Here is a 14,285-nt window from a genome sequence, read left to right on the forward strand (position 1 = left end):
AAGGTGTCAAGCCCAAGGCTTTAGGCAGAGGGGGGGAGGTATGTAAGGTGGCTAATGGTCGCGTAGTCGATGGGAGGTATGTGTCACAGAGATGGCTGGTCTCTGTGATGTAACCCGGAGTGTTTCTCTAGGGCACATAAGCACTAAGAGGATCGTTTGGTGCACCTGGGAGCCGGGTTATGAGCAGCTAGGAGAGAATGGGCGGGTCCAGCTACCCACATACCTCACCTCTGGGTGTGGTTAACAGCCTATAAAATGAAGGCTGTTGTTTGGCACATGGTCTGTGTGTTTGGAGGTAGAAGGCCTACTGTGTATGTTTGTCTTCAGACCAAGCCAGGACACTGGACGCTACCCCAGCTTGTGTGCCACACAGGCCTGGCTGAGCAGAGACCTGCTAAGGACATTTACTTTGTTTGCCTGATCTAAAGGCTATTTGCTTTTCTGTTTGGCTTCTGGGTTTATGAAGTAATAAACCCACATGAAATTTTAAAGGAACATGCCTCCCGTTTTCCTCCCATTGTGCCCCAGTGAGTAAAACCCCTACAATATGTATAAAGGAAAGGGTATGGTAGTCAGAGAATGTTTCAATAATCCGCCTCAATGCATTTTCCCAACAGGTTCATTAGGAGGCTTGATAGAGGGATGATAATTCATGATGTTCAGCATAGTGTGCCTAATAGCCAGGTGTCCATGTTTAAATATCCCATTTCATCCCAAACCCCTCCCAGACTAGGAGGCTCATTCCCATTCCTATAGGTGAATTGTCACAGTATATACAGAATAGAGTCTGTCTACAATAATATACTGCGCCTACGCTACTTCTCATGAGCTAGAGGTTCGATAATGTCCATCACCTAGTGTGCATGTAGGGAAGTGACGTGCTTTATGCTGAAACACCAGATAAACTGATTGCCGCCGCGCAACTCGTACCTGTGACTGCGCATGCCCGTAGTTATCATTCCATCTAGGATCATTGTTAACAAATGTGCATGCCCAGATGTCTGCGTTCCACACCAGAGCGCATATGGTATTGGATTGCATTCAACCAACAGAAAAATCCTCTCTCTGAGATCAGTGTCATGGGAGACTAAAATCAAGTATTGCACATCCTCCCATCATGCAATCGGCATGTGGATCTACTTTATCACTACAAAATATATGGGATGGTGGCCCACAGTATACTCCTAAATGGTCATATTTGACCCCTATTGCATAATTAGAGATACACAAGGAACACCACACTTGTTAGTTACTAAATGGTATAAGTGGGATATAACGGATAAGAAATAATTCTGACATAGAAGCTCAGATCTCTTGATGAAGTAAAACAATACAGGGAACTGAGTAGCAATGGGTAGAGTATAAAATCCTAAAATGTAATCCGGAATGGGACTGTATTCATACAAAACAGGCATAGGAAATTTGCTCATTCAGTCCCTTAGGGCCTAGTGAATCCCGTCTGGAAATCCACTCACTTTTTTTGAGAATACATTTATTGAGATCACCACCTCTCACATTGGGTTTAACCACCTCAATGATGCAAAAGGAGATGTTTCTTGTTTCACCTCAATGTGCACTGTTCATGTGTCTCACTAATGGGGTGTCCCGATGTCACGCCAGGTGTGAGTGCAACACAGAGAGTCACGCCAGGTGTGAGTGCAACACAGAGGAGAAAGGGAGCCCAGATACTAGGGAAAAGGGGGAAGAGGTGACTTTCTAATCTGGACTAGCATCACTCTGTCTCCCCCCTCCGCAGCTGTTGCCCATCACATGCCTCGCCCAACTATCCCTGGCATAAGGCTATAGCTGGGGGTGGAAGGAGATGAGCACTAGTCAACCTCCGCTAGCACTCTAAAGACAACACAGGGGAATTACAACACAGGGGAATTACAATTTCGCTTTAGAAGAAACTCCAACAGGGCACACGGCCTCAAGACTCCAAAGAGGACGTGATGCTGCTTCAGCCAAGTTCCAAGTAGAAATGAGTATACCCGGCGACGCCAACATAGACACACCAGGTGTATATACACCCAGACTAAATGGAGGTAGAATCTGGGTCCTAAACACAGCCATCCATCTAGGCAGCTGTCTGCATTGCCAAACGTGGAGATCTCCTGCAAACCCCTGCAGGGCGACTGTCTGTCACCTCTGACACACCCGTGACACCCATGGCATATTTCGCCCAAATGCCCCCTCCACACTCCTCTTAGACTGCCTCTTGGTCGTGCATACATAATCTAGGAGGTAGGTGCATGTGGCCACATACACAAGTCCTGAGGTTTTATAGTTGGAATAATCCCTCTGGAGAAAGGTTTCACCTGTAGAGGAACTCGAGAAAGATTTACATGGTCTTATCCAATTACATGTACAACTTTCTACACATCTAAATAAACCACAGATTCTTCTATCTAGCCATGTCCCCTTGGGTGCAGGTTTTTATAGAAACTATGCACTAAACGGTCCCTAATTGACCAACTCTTTCTGAAAGATATTGTGGGAGTAGATCACACAGCACCCTCAGGTCCAGGTCGGCCACAAGTACATCCTAGCGTTTTCTGAGGATAATAAAGATATGGTCACTCTGATTGTCACAAGTTCCTATTACTTGTGTTATCCCATATTTTTCTTGGTGTCTTGGTTAGGTATGTAGGAGTATCTCTCTCTCCTGTTTTTCTGCAAACAATAATGCGGAATCCAAAATGTACTGTGGGTACCTTTTTCCCTGAATCTGGTGTTTCTGTCTATTGCCTGTATATTAATATCTGTGACATTAGAGCAGTTTCTTCTCAACTGTAAATATTGTCCCTTGGATATTGCTTTTTTTTAGTAGGATGCAGTGGTGGCTATCCCACTTTAATAGTTTATGGTAGATGAGTGTCCCTAGGGTCTAAACCAGAGCTGTGGAGTCGGTGCCCATTTTGGTGGAGTTGGAGTCGGTATAAAATTGACCCACTCCGGCGCCTAAAATAAATAATAAATTGGGTACAGTAGTTCAATGCAGTTTGTGAGGAATATTTTTTCATAAGAATTTGGTAAAGTTATGAAATGTCCTATAAATGTCTTTCCTATTCCTGATCTAAGGGTCTAGACTTTTAGCTGAGAAAAATTTGTCCTACTGTAAATTTATCACTTAAACATGAGCCATGTATGAGGGAGTCGGAGTTGTGAAGTCGGAGACGGTGTCATGGAAATTTAGGAGTAGGAGTCGAAGGTTTGGCTTGCCGACTCCACAGCCCTGGCTCCCATCCCGTACTTTCTTGATTGGTACATCAAGGAAAGGCAACTGGTAATAATTAAACTCTGATATAAATCTAAGGTCCACTCTATGGTTATTGAGTTCCAAATTCAAGAAATTGTTCACTCGTCCCTGACCAGATGATAAAAATGTTGTCAATATATCTATATCATGCCCCAATATATGGTTGCCACCACTTATAATCATCCCTGAGTATGTTGTTTTCCTCCCATCAGCCCAGGAATAGATTAGCAGATGAGGGAGTACAGGGGCTCCCCATCGCAGTACCCCTGAGCTCGGGTAAGTACTTCCTGTCAAAAATAAAGACGTTATGAGTAAGAATGAATTTTAGAAGATTGTCCATGAAGTCATTATGTCTGCTACACTCTATTGATCTCGATTTCTATAAACATCTTACTCCTCTGATATCATCCTCATGCGATATATTACTGTACAAAGCCTCAATATCTAGTAAGGCCTGCAAAAGGGGCATAATGGGGGCATTACACTGTGTGGGGCATCATACATCCTGCATAAGGGGCATAATGGGGGCATTACACTGTGTGGGGGCATCATACATCCTGCATAAGGGGCATAATGGGGGCATTACACTGTGTGGGGGCATCATATATCCTGCATAAGGGGCATAGTGGGGGCATTACACGGTGTGGGGGCATCATACATCCTGCATAAGGGGCATAATGGAGGCATTACACTGTGTGGGGGCATCATGCATACAGCATAAGGGGCATAATGGGGGCATTACACTGTGTGGGGGCATCATACATCCTGCATAGGGGGCATAATGGGGGCATTAAACTGTGTTGGGCATCATACATCCGGCATAAGGGGCATAATGGGGGCATTACACTGTGTGGGGCATCATACATCCTGCATAAGGGGCATAATGGGGGCATTAACACTGTGTGGGGGGCATCATATATCCTGCATAAGGGGCATAATGGGGGCATTACACTGTGTGGGGGGCATCATACATCCTGCATAAGGGGCATAATGGGGGCATTACACTGTGTGGGGGATCATACATACTGCATAAGGGGTATAATGGGGGCATTACACTGTGGGGCCAGTAAAGGGGTCCTGTATTATGAGAACAATACGTTTCCTCCCTTCCTGTCTCCATAGTCAGGTCGTATGTATCTATTACAGGAAACAGAACAAAAACCTTATGATTCTTATAAAGGGGCAACACAAGACCCCAAAAGAGTCTCCGTGCTGAAGGGGTTAATGCCCCCTGCGCCCAGTAATGGGGTCTCCACATACCTCCACCTGCAGAGCCGCCACCACATATATGGCTGCTCTGTGCGCACAGGACCTGTGATGAGGTCACAGGAGGGGAGGAGTCAGGGGTCACATGATCAGGGGCCTCAGTGGATGCAGGACTCTGCTGTGCTGGTTGTCATGGTGCTGGATGAGCTGAAGTTTATGTGTGGGGTCAGGAGGGGTTTACAGTGTGGATGTAGCAGAGCCGTGTGTACGAGGTGTACGGAGCAGAGCCGCGCGTGTACGAGGTGTACGGAGCAGAGCCGTGTGTGTACGAGGTGTACGGAGCAGAGCCGCGTGTGTACGAGGTGTACAGAGCAGAGCCGCGCGTGTACGAGGTGTACGGAGCAGAGCCGTGTGTGTACGAGGTGTACGGAGCAGAGCCGTGTGTACGAGGTGTACGGAGCAGAGCCGTGTGTGTACGAGGTGTACGGAGCAGAGCCGTGTGTGTACGAGGTGTACGGAGCGGAGCCGTGTGTGTACGAGGCGTACGGAGCAGAGCCGTGTGTGTACGAGGCGTACGGAGCAGAGCCGTGTGTACGAGGTGTACGGAGCGGAGCCGTGTGTGTACGAGGCGTACGGAGCAGTGCCGTGTGTACGAGGTGTACGGAGCGGAGCCGTGTGTACGAGGTGTACGGAGCAGAGCCGTGTGTGTACGAGGTGTACGGAGCAGAGCCGTGTGTGTACGAGGTGTACGGAGCGGAGCCGTGTGTACGAGGTGTACGGAGCAGAGCCGTGTGTGTACGAGGTGTACAGAGCAGAGCCGTGTGTACGAGGTGTACGGAGCAGAGCCGTGTGTGTACGAGGTGTACGGAGCAGAGCCGTGTGTGTACGAGGTGTACGGAGCGGAGCCGTGTGTGTACGAGGCGTACGGAGCAGAGCCGTGTGTACGAGGCGTACGGAGCGGAGCCGTGTGTGTACGAGGTGTATGGAGCAGAGCCGTGCGTGTACGAGGCGTACGGAGCAGAGCCTGTGTGTACGAGGCGTACGGAGCGGAGCCGTGTGTGTACGAGGCGTACGGAGCAGAGCCGTGTGTACGAGGCGTACGGAGCGGAGCCGTGTGTGTACGAGGTGTATGGAGCAGAGCCGTGTGTGTACGAGGCGTACGGAGCAGAGCCGTGTGTACGAGGCGTACGGAGCGGAGCCGTGCGTGTACGAGGTGTATGGAGCAGAGCCGTGCGTGTACGAGGCGTACGGAGCAGAGCCTGTGTGTACGAGGTGTACGGAGCGGAGCCGTGTGTGTACGAGGTGTACGGAGCGGAGCCGCGTGTGTACGAGGTGTACGGAGCAGAGCCGCGTGTGTACGAGGTGTACAGAGCAGAGCCGTGTGTGTACGAGGTGTACGGAGCAGAGCCGTGTGTGTACGAGGTGTACGGAGCGGAGCCGTGTGTGTACGAGGCGTACGGAGCAGAGCCGTGTGTACGAGGCGTACGGAGCGGAGCCGTGTGTGTACGAGGTGTATGGAGCAGAGCCGTGCGTGTACGAGGCGTACGGAGCAGAGCCTGTGTGTACGAGGCGTACGGAGCGGAGCCGTGTGTGTACGAGGCGTACGGAGCAGAGCCGTGTGTACGAGGCGTACGGAGCGGAGCCGTGTGTGTACGAGGTGTATGGAGCAGAGCCGTGTGTGTACGAGGCGTACGGAGCAGAGCCGTGTGTACGAGGCGTACGGAGCGGAGCCGTGTGTGTACGAGGTGTATGGAGCAGAGCCGTGCGTGTACGAGGCGTACGGAGCAGAGCCTGTGTGTACGAGGTGTACGGAGCGGAGCCGTGTGTGTACGAGGTGTACGGAGCGGAGCCGCGTGTGTACGAGGTGTACGGAGCAGAGCCGCGTGTGTACGAGGTGTACAGAGCAGAGCCGTGTGTGTACGAGGTGTACGGAGCAGAGCCGTGTGTGTACGAGGTGTACGGAGCGGAGCCGTGTGTGTACGAGGCGTACGGAGCAGAGCCGTGTGTACGAGGCGTACGGAGCGGAGCCGTGTGTGTACGAGGTGTATGGAGCAGAGCCGTGCGTGTACGAGGCGTACGGAGCAGAGCCTGTGTGTACGAGGCGTACGGAGCGGAGCCGTGTGTGTACGAGGCGTACGGAGCAGAGCCGTGTGTACGAGGCGTACGGAGCGGAGCCGTGTGTGTACGAGGTGTATGGAGCAGAGCCGTGTGTGTACGAGGCGTACGGAGCAGAGCCGTGTGTACGAGGCGTACGGAGCGGAGCCGTGTGTGTACGAGGTGTATGGAGCAGAGCCGTGCGTGTACGAGGCGTACGGAGCAGAGCCTGTGTGTACGAGGTGTACGGAGCGGAGCCGCGTGTGTACGAGGTGTACGGAGCGGAGCCGCGTGTGTACGAGGTGTACGGAGCAGAGCCGCGTGTGAACGAGGTGTACGGAGCAGAGACGCGTGTGTACGAGGTGTACGGAGCAGAGCCGCGTGTGTACGAGGTGTACGGAGCGGAGCCATGTGTGTACGAAGTGTATGGAGCGGAACCGCGTGTACGAGGTGTACGGAGTGGAGCCGCATGTGTACGAGGTGTACGGAGCGGAGCCGCGCGTGTGTACGAGGTGTACGGAGCGGAGCCGCGTGTGTAAGAGGTGTACGGAGCGGAGCCACGTGTGTACGAGGTGTACGGAGCGGAGCCGAGCGTGTACGAGGTGTACGGAGCGGAGCCGAGCGTGTACGAGGTGTACGGAGCGGAGCCGAGCGTGTACGAGGTGTACGGAGCAGAGCCGCACGTGTACGAGGTGTACGGAGCGGAGCCGCACGTGTACGAGGTGTACGGAGCGGAGCCATGTGTGTACGAAGTGTATGGAGCGGAGCCGCGTGTACGAGGTGTACGGAGTGGAGCCGCATGTGTACGAGGTGTACGGAGCGGAGCCGCGCGTGTGTACGAGGTGTACGGAGCGGAGCCGCGTGTGTAAGAGGTGTACGGAGCGGAGCCACGTGTGTACGAGGTGTACGGAGCGGAGCCGAGCGTGTACGAGGTGTACGGAGCGGAGCCGAGCGTGTACGAGGTGTACGGAGCGGAGCCGCGCATGTGTATGAGGTGTACGGAGCGGAGCCGCGTGTGTACGAGGTGTACGGAGCAGAGCCGCGTGTGTACGAGGTGTGCGGAGCCGAGCGTGTACGGAGCGGAGCCGCGTGTGTACGAAGTGTACGGAACGGAGCCGCGTGTGTACGAAGTGTACGGAGCCGAGCCGCTTGTACGAGGTGTACGGAGCCGCGCGTGTACGGAGCGGAGCCACGCGTGTACGAGGTGTACGGAGCGGAGCTGCGCGTGTACGAGGTGTACGGAGCGGAGCCGCGCGTGTACGAAGTGTACGGAGCGGAGCCGCGCGTGTACGAAGTGTACAGAGCGGAGCCGCGCGTGTACGAAGTGTACGGAGCGGAGCCGCGCGTGTACGAGGTGTACGGAGCGGAGCCGCGTGTGTACGAAGTGTGCGGAGCCGCTTGTACAAGGTGTACGGAGCGGAGCCGCATGTGTGCAAGGTGTATGGAGCGGAGCCGCATGTGTACGAGGTGTACGGAGCGGAGCCGGGCGTGCACGAGGTTTACGGAGGTGTACGGAGCGGAGCCGCGCGTGTACGAGGTGTACGGAGCGGAGCCGCACGTGTACGAGGTGTATGAAGTGGAGCCGCGCACGTACAAGGTGTACGGAAAGGAACAGCGTGTGTACAGAGCGGAGCCGTGTGTGTTCGAGGTGTACTGTGCAGAGCCGTGCGTGTACGAGGTGTGCATATCTGTACGCTGTAAGGTGGCTGCCGGACAGGTCGTGGACGGGAGGTATGTGTCCCTGAAGTACCAACCTTCAGTGATGTAGGACCCGGAGAAGCAGGCACCAGCACACATAGTGCTGAGAGGGAGTTAATGGGCCAGGATTAAAGGGCCGGGTTTTACGAGCAGCTGAGAGAGCTGGACACTTACCTCCAGTCCAGGTCTTGGAAGGCCTAATTTAAGACAGCTGCGCCTGTCTCAGTGTGCTGTGTGTTGTGCAAGGTGAGCAGACCTTGCATGTGCTGCTCAGAGTCTTCTGGAGGCAGAGGAAAGCTCTACATTTAAACGGCTGAAGCCGTGCTGCATATGGACGGGTTATTTTGCGTTTTGTTCTATTATACCTTTTGTGCCAGAAAAAGGCTGTTATGTTTTGTTTTCCTAGTTGGTTTATGGACATTTTATAAACCACCAGTTTGCTTTGGAACCTGAGGACTGCATTTGTGTGTGAACCTGCACCTACCCGAGAACTAATCTGTCACAAATTGGTGGAGAATGTGGGCACAAATCCCAAGGGGCAGTGTGACTGCTACAGGAAAACGTATATGTCCTGGGTGAAGGCCAGCAAGGTTCCTCCGGCAGCATGGAGGAGCTGATAAAGCAACTGGTGCAGGCGAATATGCATCAGCAGCAAGCTCAGCAGGAGACTAACAAATTGATAGTACAACAGTTCCAGCTTCAACAGCAATAGATGCAGCAGCAACAGCAGTAGGAACAGATGACGCTCCTGGCGGAGGCCCTCCGTATCAGTGAAGCCGCACCACCTCCAGGCCAAAGCGAGAGCCAGGTGAGGAAAACCGTGAGAGGGGCGTTGCAAAAGATGACTCCTGGGGATGACGTTGAGGCGTTCCTGGCCGTCTTTGAGAGGGTGGCGGACCGTGAGAGACTACCACCGGAGCAGTGGGTGGAGGATCTTGCGCCATATCTGATCGGGGAACCACAGAAGGCGTATTTTGATCTGGCACTGCAGGACTCTAAGGAGTATAGCAAGTTTAAAGCTGAGATCCTGGCGTGGCTGGGCATAACCCTGGCAGTCAGAGTACAACGAGTCCACCTGTGGGACTTCCACAGGGACAAACCTCCTTGGTCACAAATGTTTGGTCTTCTGCACCTGGTACAGAAGTGGCTGCAGCCAGAGAATTGTTCCCCAGCCAGATGGTCAAGAGAGTGGTCATGGATTGGTTTATCCACTCTCTGCCAAAGCCGATTTAGTCCTGTGTTGCCCAGGGAGATCCCTAAAATGCAGACAATCTGGTGGGCCTAGTAGAGAGGTACCGGGAGGTAGAGGGTTCCTTGGGTGGTCAAGCAGTGGTTAGGTCACCTTTCTGGGGCTCTAAAAGAAGGGGACTAAATCTTCTTCACTGGGCGTTCGTCCAAAGTCTAAGAGGCTGATGAATCGCAGCTGGGGAATCAGTCCCAATCCATCCTCTGTTGGAGTTGTCATGCCCCTGGCCATATAGCTGCTCGGTGGCCCAGGAACTCTGAGCCAATGGACTGCAGCGTAGGCCGGCATTGCTCCTACTTTGCCTACCCTGCCTGTAGCGCGGTTCATCAACGCGGCGAGAGCCCTCAGGCGTGCTCAGTGTCCGTGAACGGATGCAAGTGTCTGGGCTGCTGGACTCAGGAAGTTTGGTAACCCTGATAAGCGCCAAACTCCCTCATTGGCTGGTTCCTGGGAAGGTGGTGGGTGTCCGGTGTATCCATGGGGACGCTAAAAAATGTCCTGTTGCCCGGGTGGATGTAAACGTGGACTGTGGCACCACAGCTCAGGAAGTGGGGGTCGTTAAAGACTTGTTGCACCTGACAATAATCGGACGGGACTGTGCATTATTCTGGGACGTGGGGGAAAGTGGTGACACCTGGTTGCTCAGATGACAGCCAGAACACCCCTGAAGAAACCTCGCCGCAGGCCGTAACCGAAGAGTTTCCCATGTGTGTTTGTGGGTGATGAGGATGGGGCAGCATCCCCTGATGCCAACATCCCTGAGCTGGAGGTGTCCGAGGGAAACTTTGGAACTGCCCAACTCAGGGATTTAACTCTTAAAGGGACATTTGATAATGTGTCTATACTTAACGTTGTTGCTCAAGAGCCGGGGGTGACACCAGATACCCATACTTTGCCGTCAATGGGGACTTGCTATACCGAGTCACCAAGGTGAGAGGAGAGCTCGTCGAGCATACAGTCGTAAGGTATTAGACATGGCCCATGAACATGCGTTAGGTGGTTGCCTGGGGGTAGAAAAAACACAGGAACTAATCCTCCAGAGGTTCTATTGACCCGGTTGTCACTGAGAAATTGTAAATTATTGTAGGTCCTGTCCCACCTGCCAGCTGACCTCCCCGGTGACACGCCTCCGGTGCCGTCACCTATCATTGAGGTGCCCTTTGATCGCATAGTCATGGATCTGGTGGGGCCCCTGTTAAAGTCCTCCAGATGGCATCAGTATATCCTGGTGGTACTCGACTATGCGACATGATATCCGAAAGCTACCTCCAAGTGTATAGCTCGGGAGTTGGTCCATTTTTTTTCTAGAATGGGGTTACCTAAGGAGATCCTAACTGATCAAGGGACCCCATTTATGTCAAAGGTGATGAGAGAGTAGTGCAAAACTCTGCAAATCACACAACTACGGCCCTCAGTCTACCATCCACAGACGGATGGCTTGGTGGAAAGGTTCAACAAAACCTTGAAGGCCATGTTAAAGAAGGTCGTAGAGAAGGACGGCTGAGACTGGGACTGCCTACTTCCATACCTTCTCTTCTCCATCAGAGAGGTACCACAGTCCTTTACTGGATTGTCCACTTTTGAACTGTTGGATGGCTGACACCCCAAGGACTCCTGGATGTGGCAAAGGAGACCTGGGAGGCGGAGTCTATACCCTACAGGAGTGTAATCGAACACGTGGCCCAAATGCAAGAGAGAATTGCCAGGGTGATTCCCACCATGAAAGAGCACCTCCTCCAAGCACAAGAGGCGCAATATAGGGTGTACAATAGATCAGCACGAGTGAGACACTTCAACCCTAGGGATCGGGTACTGGTACCTACAGTGGAGAGCAAATTCCTGGCGAAGTGGCAGGGCCCCTACAAAACAGTTAAAAAGGTTGGTGAGGTCAACTATAAACTCCACCAGCCAGAGAGAAGGAAGCCCTACCAGGTGTACGTCAACTTGATTAAGCCATAGCGAGATAGGGAACCCGTGGAAGCATCGTGTTTAGTGGCTGAGCCTGACGCTGATGTGAAAGAGGTCAAGGTGGCAGAGTCACTGTCACGTGCCCAAAAGCAACAGTGCAAAGAGTTGCTACAGTAAAATAAAGACCTGTTTTCGGAGTTGCCAGGACTCACTCGAGTCATAGAGCATGAAGTACTCACAGAGACTCATGTTCGTGTCAACCTAAAACCATATCGGAGCCCAGAGGCCTGCAGAGAGGTGATCTCGAAAGAGGTGAAGCGGATCCTGAACCTGGGAGTCATTGAGGAGTCCAAGAGTGGCTGGTCCAGTCCTATAGTCTTAGTGCCGAAAGCAGACGGAGAATCACGGTTTTGCAACAATAATAGGAAGCTGAACGAGGTCTTGAAGTACGACGCCTACCCAATGCCTAGATTAGATGAGCTTATTGAAAGGCTAGGACCCGCTCGGTACATCACCACCCTGGACCTCACCAAAGGATATTGGCAAATTCCCCTGTCCAAAGAGGCCAAGGAGAAGATGGCCTTCTCGATGCCAGACCGATGTTATCAATATTTCAGGATGGCGTTTGGGTTGCAGGGAGCTCCGGCCACCTTCCAGAGAGCCATGGACTGGATCTTAGCACCCCGCAAAAAGTATGCAGCGGCCTACCTAGATGACATCATCATATTCAGCCAGGACTGGGAAAGTATTCTTGGAAAAGTTCAAGCCATACTTGACGCCCTAAGGAAGGCGGCTTTACCATCAACCTGAAGAAATGTGCTATGGAGATTGAGGAAGCAAAGTATCAGGGCTACGTGGTTGGTAGAGGGGAAATAAAACCACAAATAAATAAGGTTGAGGCGATCCTGAACTGGCCACAGCCCCTCTCGAAGAAGCAGGTCAGGGCATTTCAAGGCATCGTGGGCTACTATCGAAGATTTGTCCCTAGCTTTGCCCTGATAGCAGACGGATCTGCTGAAAGGGATGAAGTCAGCTATGGCCAAGTGGTCCACGGAAGCTGAAGTGGCCTTCCAGGAATTGAAACTGGCCCTCTGTAAACAGCCAGTCTTGGTGGCGCCCAACTTCTCCAAAGAGTTTGTGGTCCAGATGGATGCATCGGATGTTGGGGTGGGAGCAGTCTTGTCCCATCAGATTAACAGAGAGGAACACCCTCTAATGTACAGTACAGACCAAAAGTTTGGACAAACCTCATTTAAAGATTTTTCTGTATTTTCATGACTATAAAAATTGTACATTCACACTGAAGGCATCAAAACTATGAATTAACACATAGTAAAGAAAAAGAAGTGGCCATCATTACATTTAGAAATGAAGGTCAGTCAATCTGAGAAATTGGGAAAACTTTGAAAGTGTCCCCAAGTGCAGTTGCAAAGACCATCAAGTGCAACAAAGAAACTGGCTCACATGAGGACCGCCCCAAGAAAGGAAGACCAAGAGTCACCTCTGCTTCTGAGGATAAGTTTATCCGAGTCACCAGCCTCAGAAATCGCAGGTTAACTGCAGCTCAGATTAGAGACCAGGTCAATGCCACACAGAGTTCTAGCAGCAGACACAGCTCTTCAACAACTGTTAAGAGGAGACTTTGCGCAGCAGGCCTTCATGGTGAAATAGCTGCTAGGAAACCACTGCTAAGGTCAGGCAACAAGCAGAAGAGACTTGTTTGGGCTAAAGAGCACAAGGAATGAACATTAGACCAGTGGAAATCAGTGCTTTGGTCTAATGAGTCCAAATTTGAGATCTTTGGTTCCAACCGCCGTGTCTTTGTGCGAAGCAGAAAAGGTGAACGGATGGACTCTACATGCCTGGTTCCCACCGTGAAGCATGGAGGAGGAGGTGTGATGGTGTGGGGGTGCTTTTCTGGTGACACTGTTGGGGATTTATTCAAAATTGAAGGCATACTGGACCAGCATGGCTACCACAGCATCTTGCAGCCGCATGCTATTCTATCGGGTTTGCGTTTAGTTGGGCCATCATTTATTTTTCAACAGGACAATGACCCCAAACATACCTCCAGGCTGTGTAAGGGCTATTTGACCAAGCAGGAGAGTGATGGGGGTGCTACGCCAGAAGACCTGGCCTCCACAGTCACCAGACCTGAACCCAATCGAGATGGTTTGGGGTGAGCTGGACAGCAGAGTGAAGGCAAAAGGGCCAACAAGTGCTAAGCATCTCTGGGAACGCCTTCAAGATTGTTGGAAGACCACTTCCGGTGACTACCTCTTGAAGCTCATCAAGACAATGCCAAGAGTGTGCAAAGCAGTCATCAAAGCAAAAGGTGGCTACTTTGAAGAACCTAGAATATAAGACATATTTTCAGTTGTTTCACACTTTTTTATTAAGTATATAATTCCACATGTGTTAATTCATAATTTTGATGCCTTCAGTGTGAATGTACAATTTTCATAGTCATGAAAATACAGAAAAATCTTTAAATGAGAAGGTGTGTTCAAACTTTTGGTCTGCACTGTACCTCAGTCGGAAACTGTCCACATGCGAGAAGAACTACTCTATAGTGGAAAAAGAATGTTTAGCCATCAAGTGGGCATTGGACACTCTGAGATATTGCCTGTTAGGTAGAAGGTTCAGGTTAGTGTTGGACCATGCCCCACTGCGGTGAATGTGAGAAAAGAAGGGGAACAATGCCCGAGTAACTAGATGGTTCCTAGCCCTACAAGATTTTAGTTTCCAGGGAATGCTGATGCCCTATCAAGGGTCTATTGTATGGTGGCAGAATGTGCCAAGGCCCCCGCTTTGGGCAGAAGGGGGGTATGTAAGGTTGCTACCGGACAGGTCGTGGACGGGAGGTATGTGTCC

General features: G+C 51.6%; 1 protein-coding gene across 1 annotated transcript in view; it reads right to left on the reverse strand.

The window, feature by feature from the left end:
- The window catches only part of LOC141182600 (uncharacterized), a 32,425-nt gene extending 27,821 nt beyond the window's left edge, over nucleotides 1–4,604 (reverse strand). Inside the window, exon 1 of the mRNA XM_073660760.1 lies at nucleotides 4,520–4,604. The gene's annotated coding sequence lies outside the window, so the exon portion shown is untranslated. The remainder of the gene's footprint in view (nucleotides 1–4,519) is intronic.
- Nucleotides 4,605–14,285: the final 9,681 nt, after the last annotated feature.

This window comes from Phyllobates terribilis, unplaced genomic scaffold, assembly GCF_046119375.1.
Source record: "Phyllobates terribilis strain yellow unplaced genomic scaffold, ASM4611937v1 Scaffold_35__1_contigs__length_13245226, whole genome shotgun sequence".
Lineage (NCBI taxonomy): Eukaryota > Metazoa > Chordata > Amphibia > Anura > Dendrobatidae > Phyllobates > Phyllobates terribilis.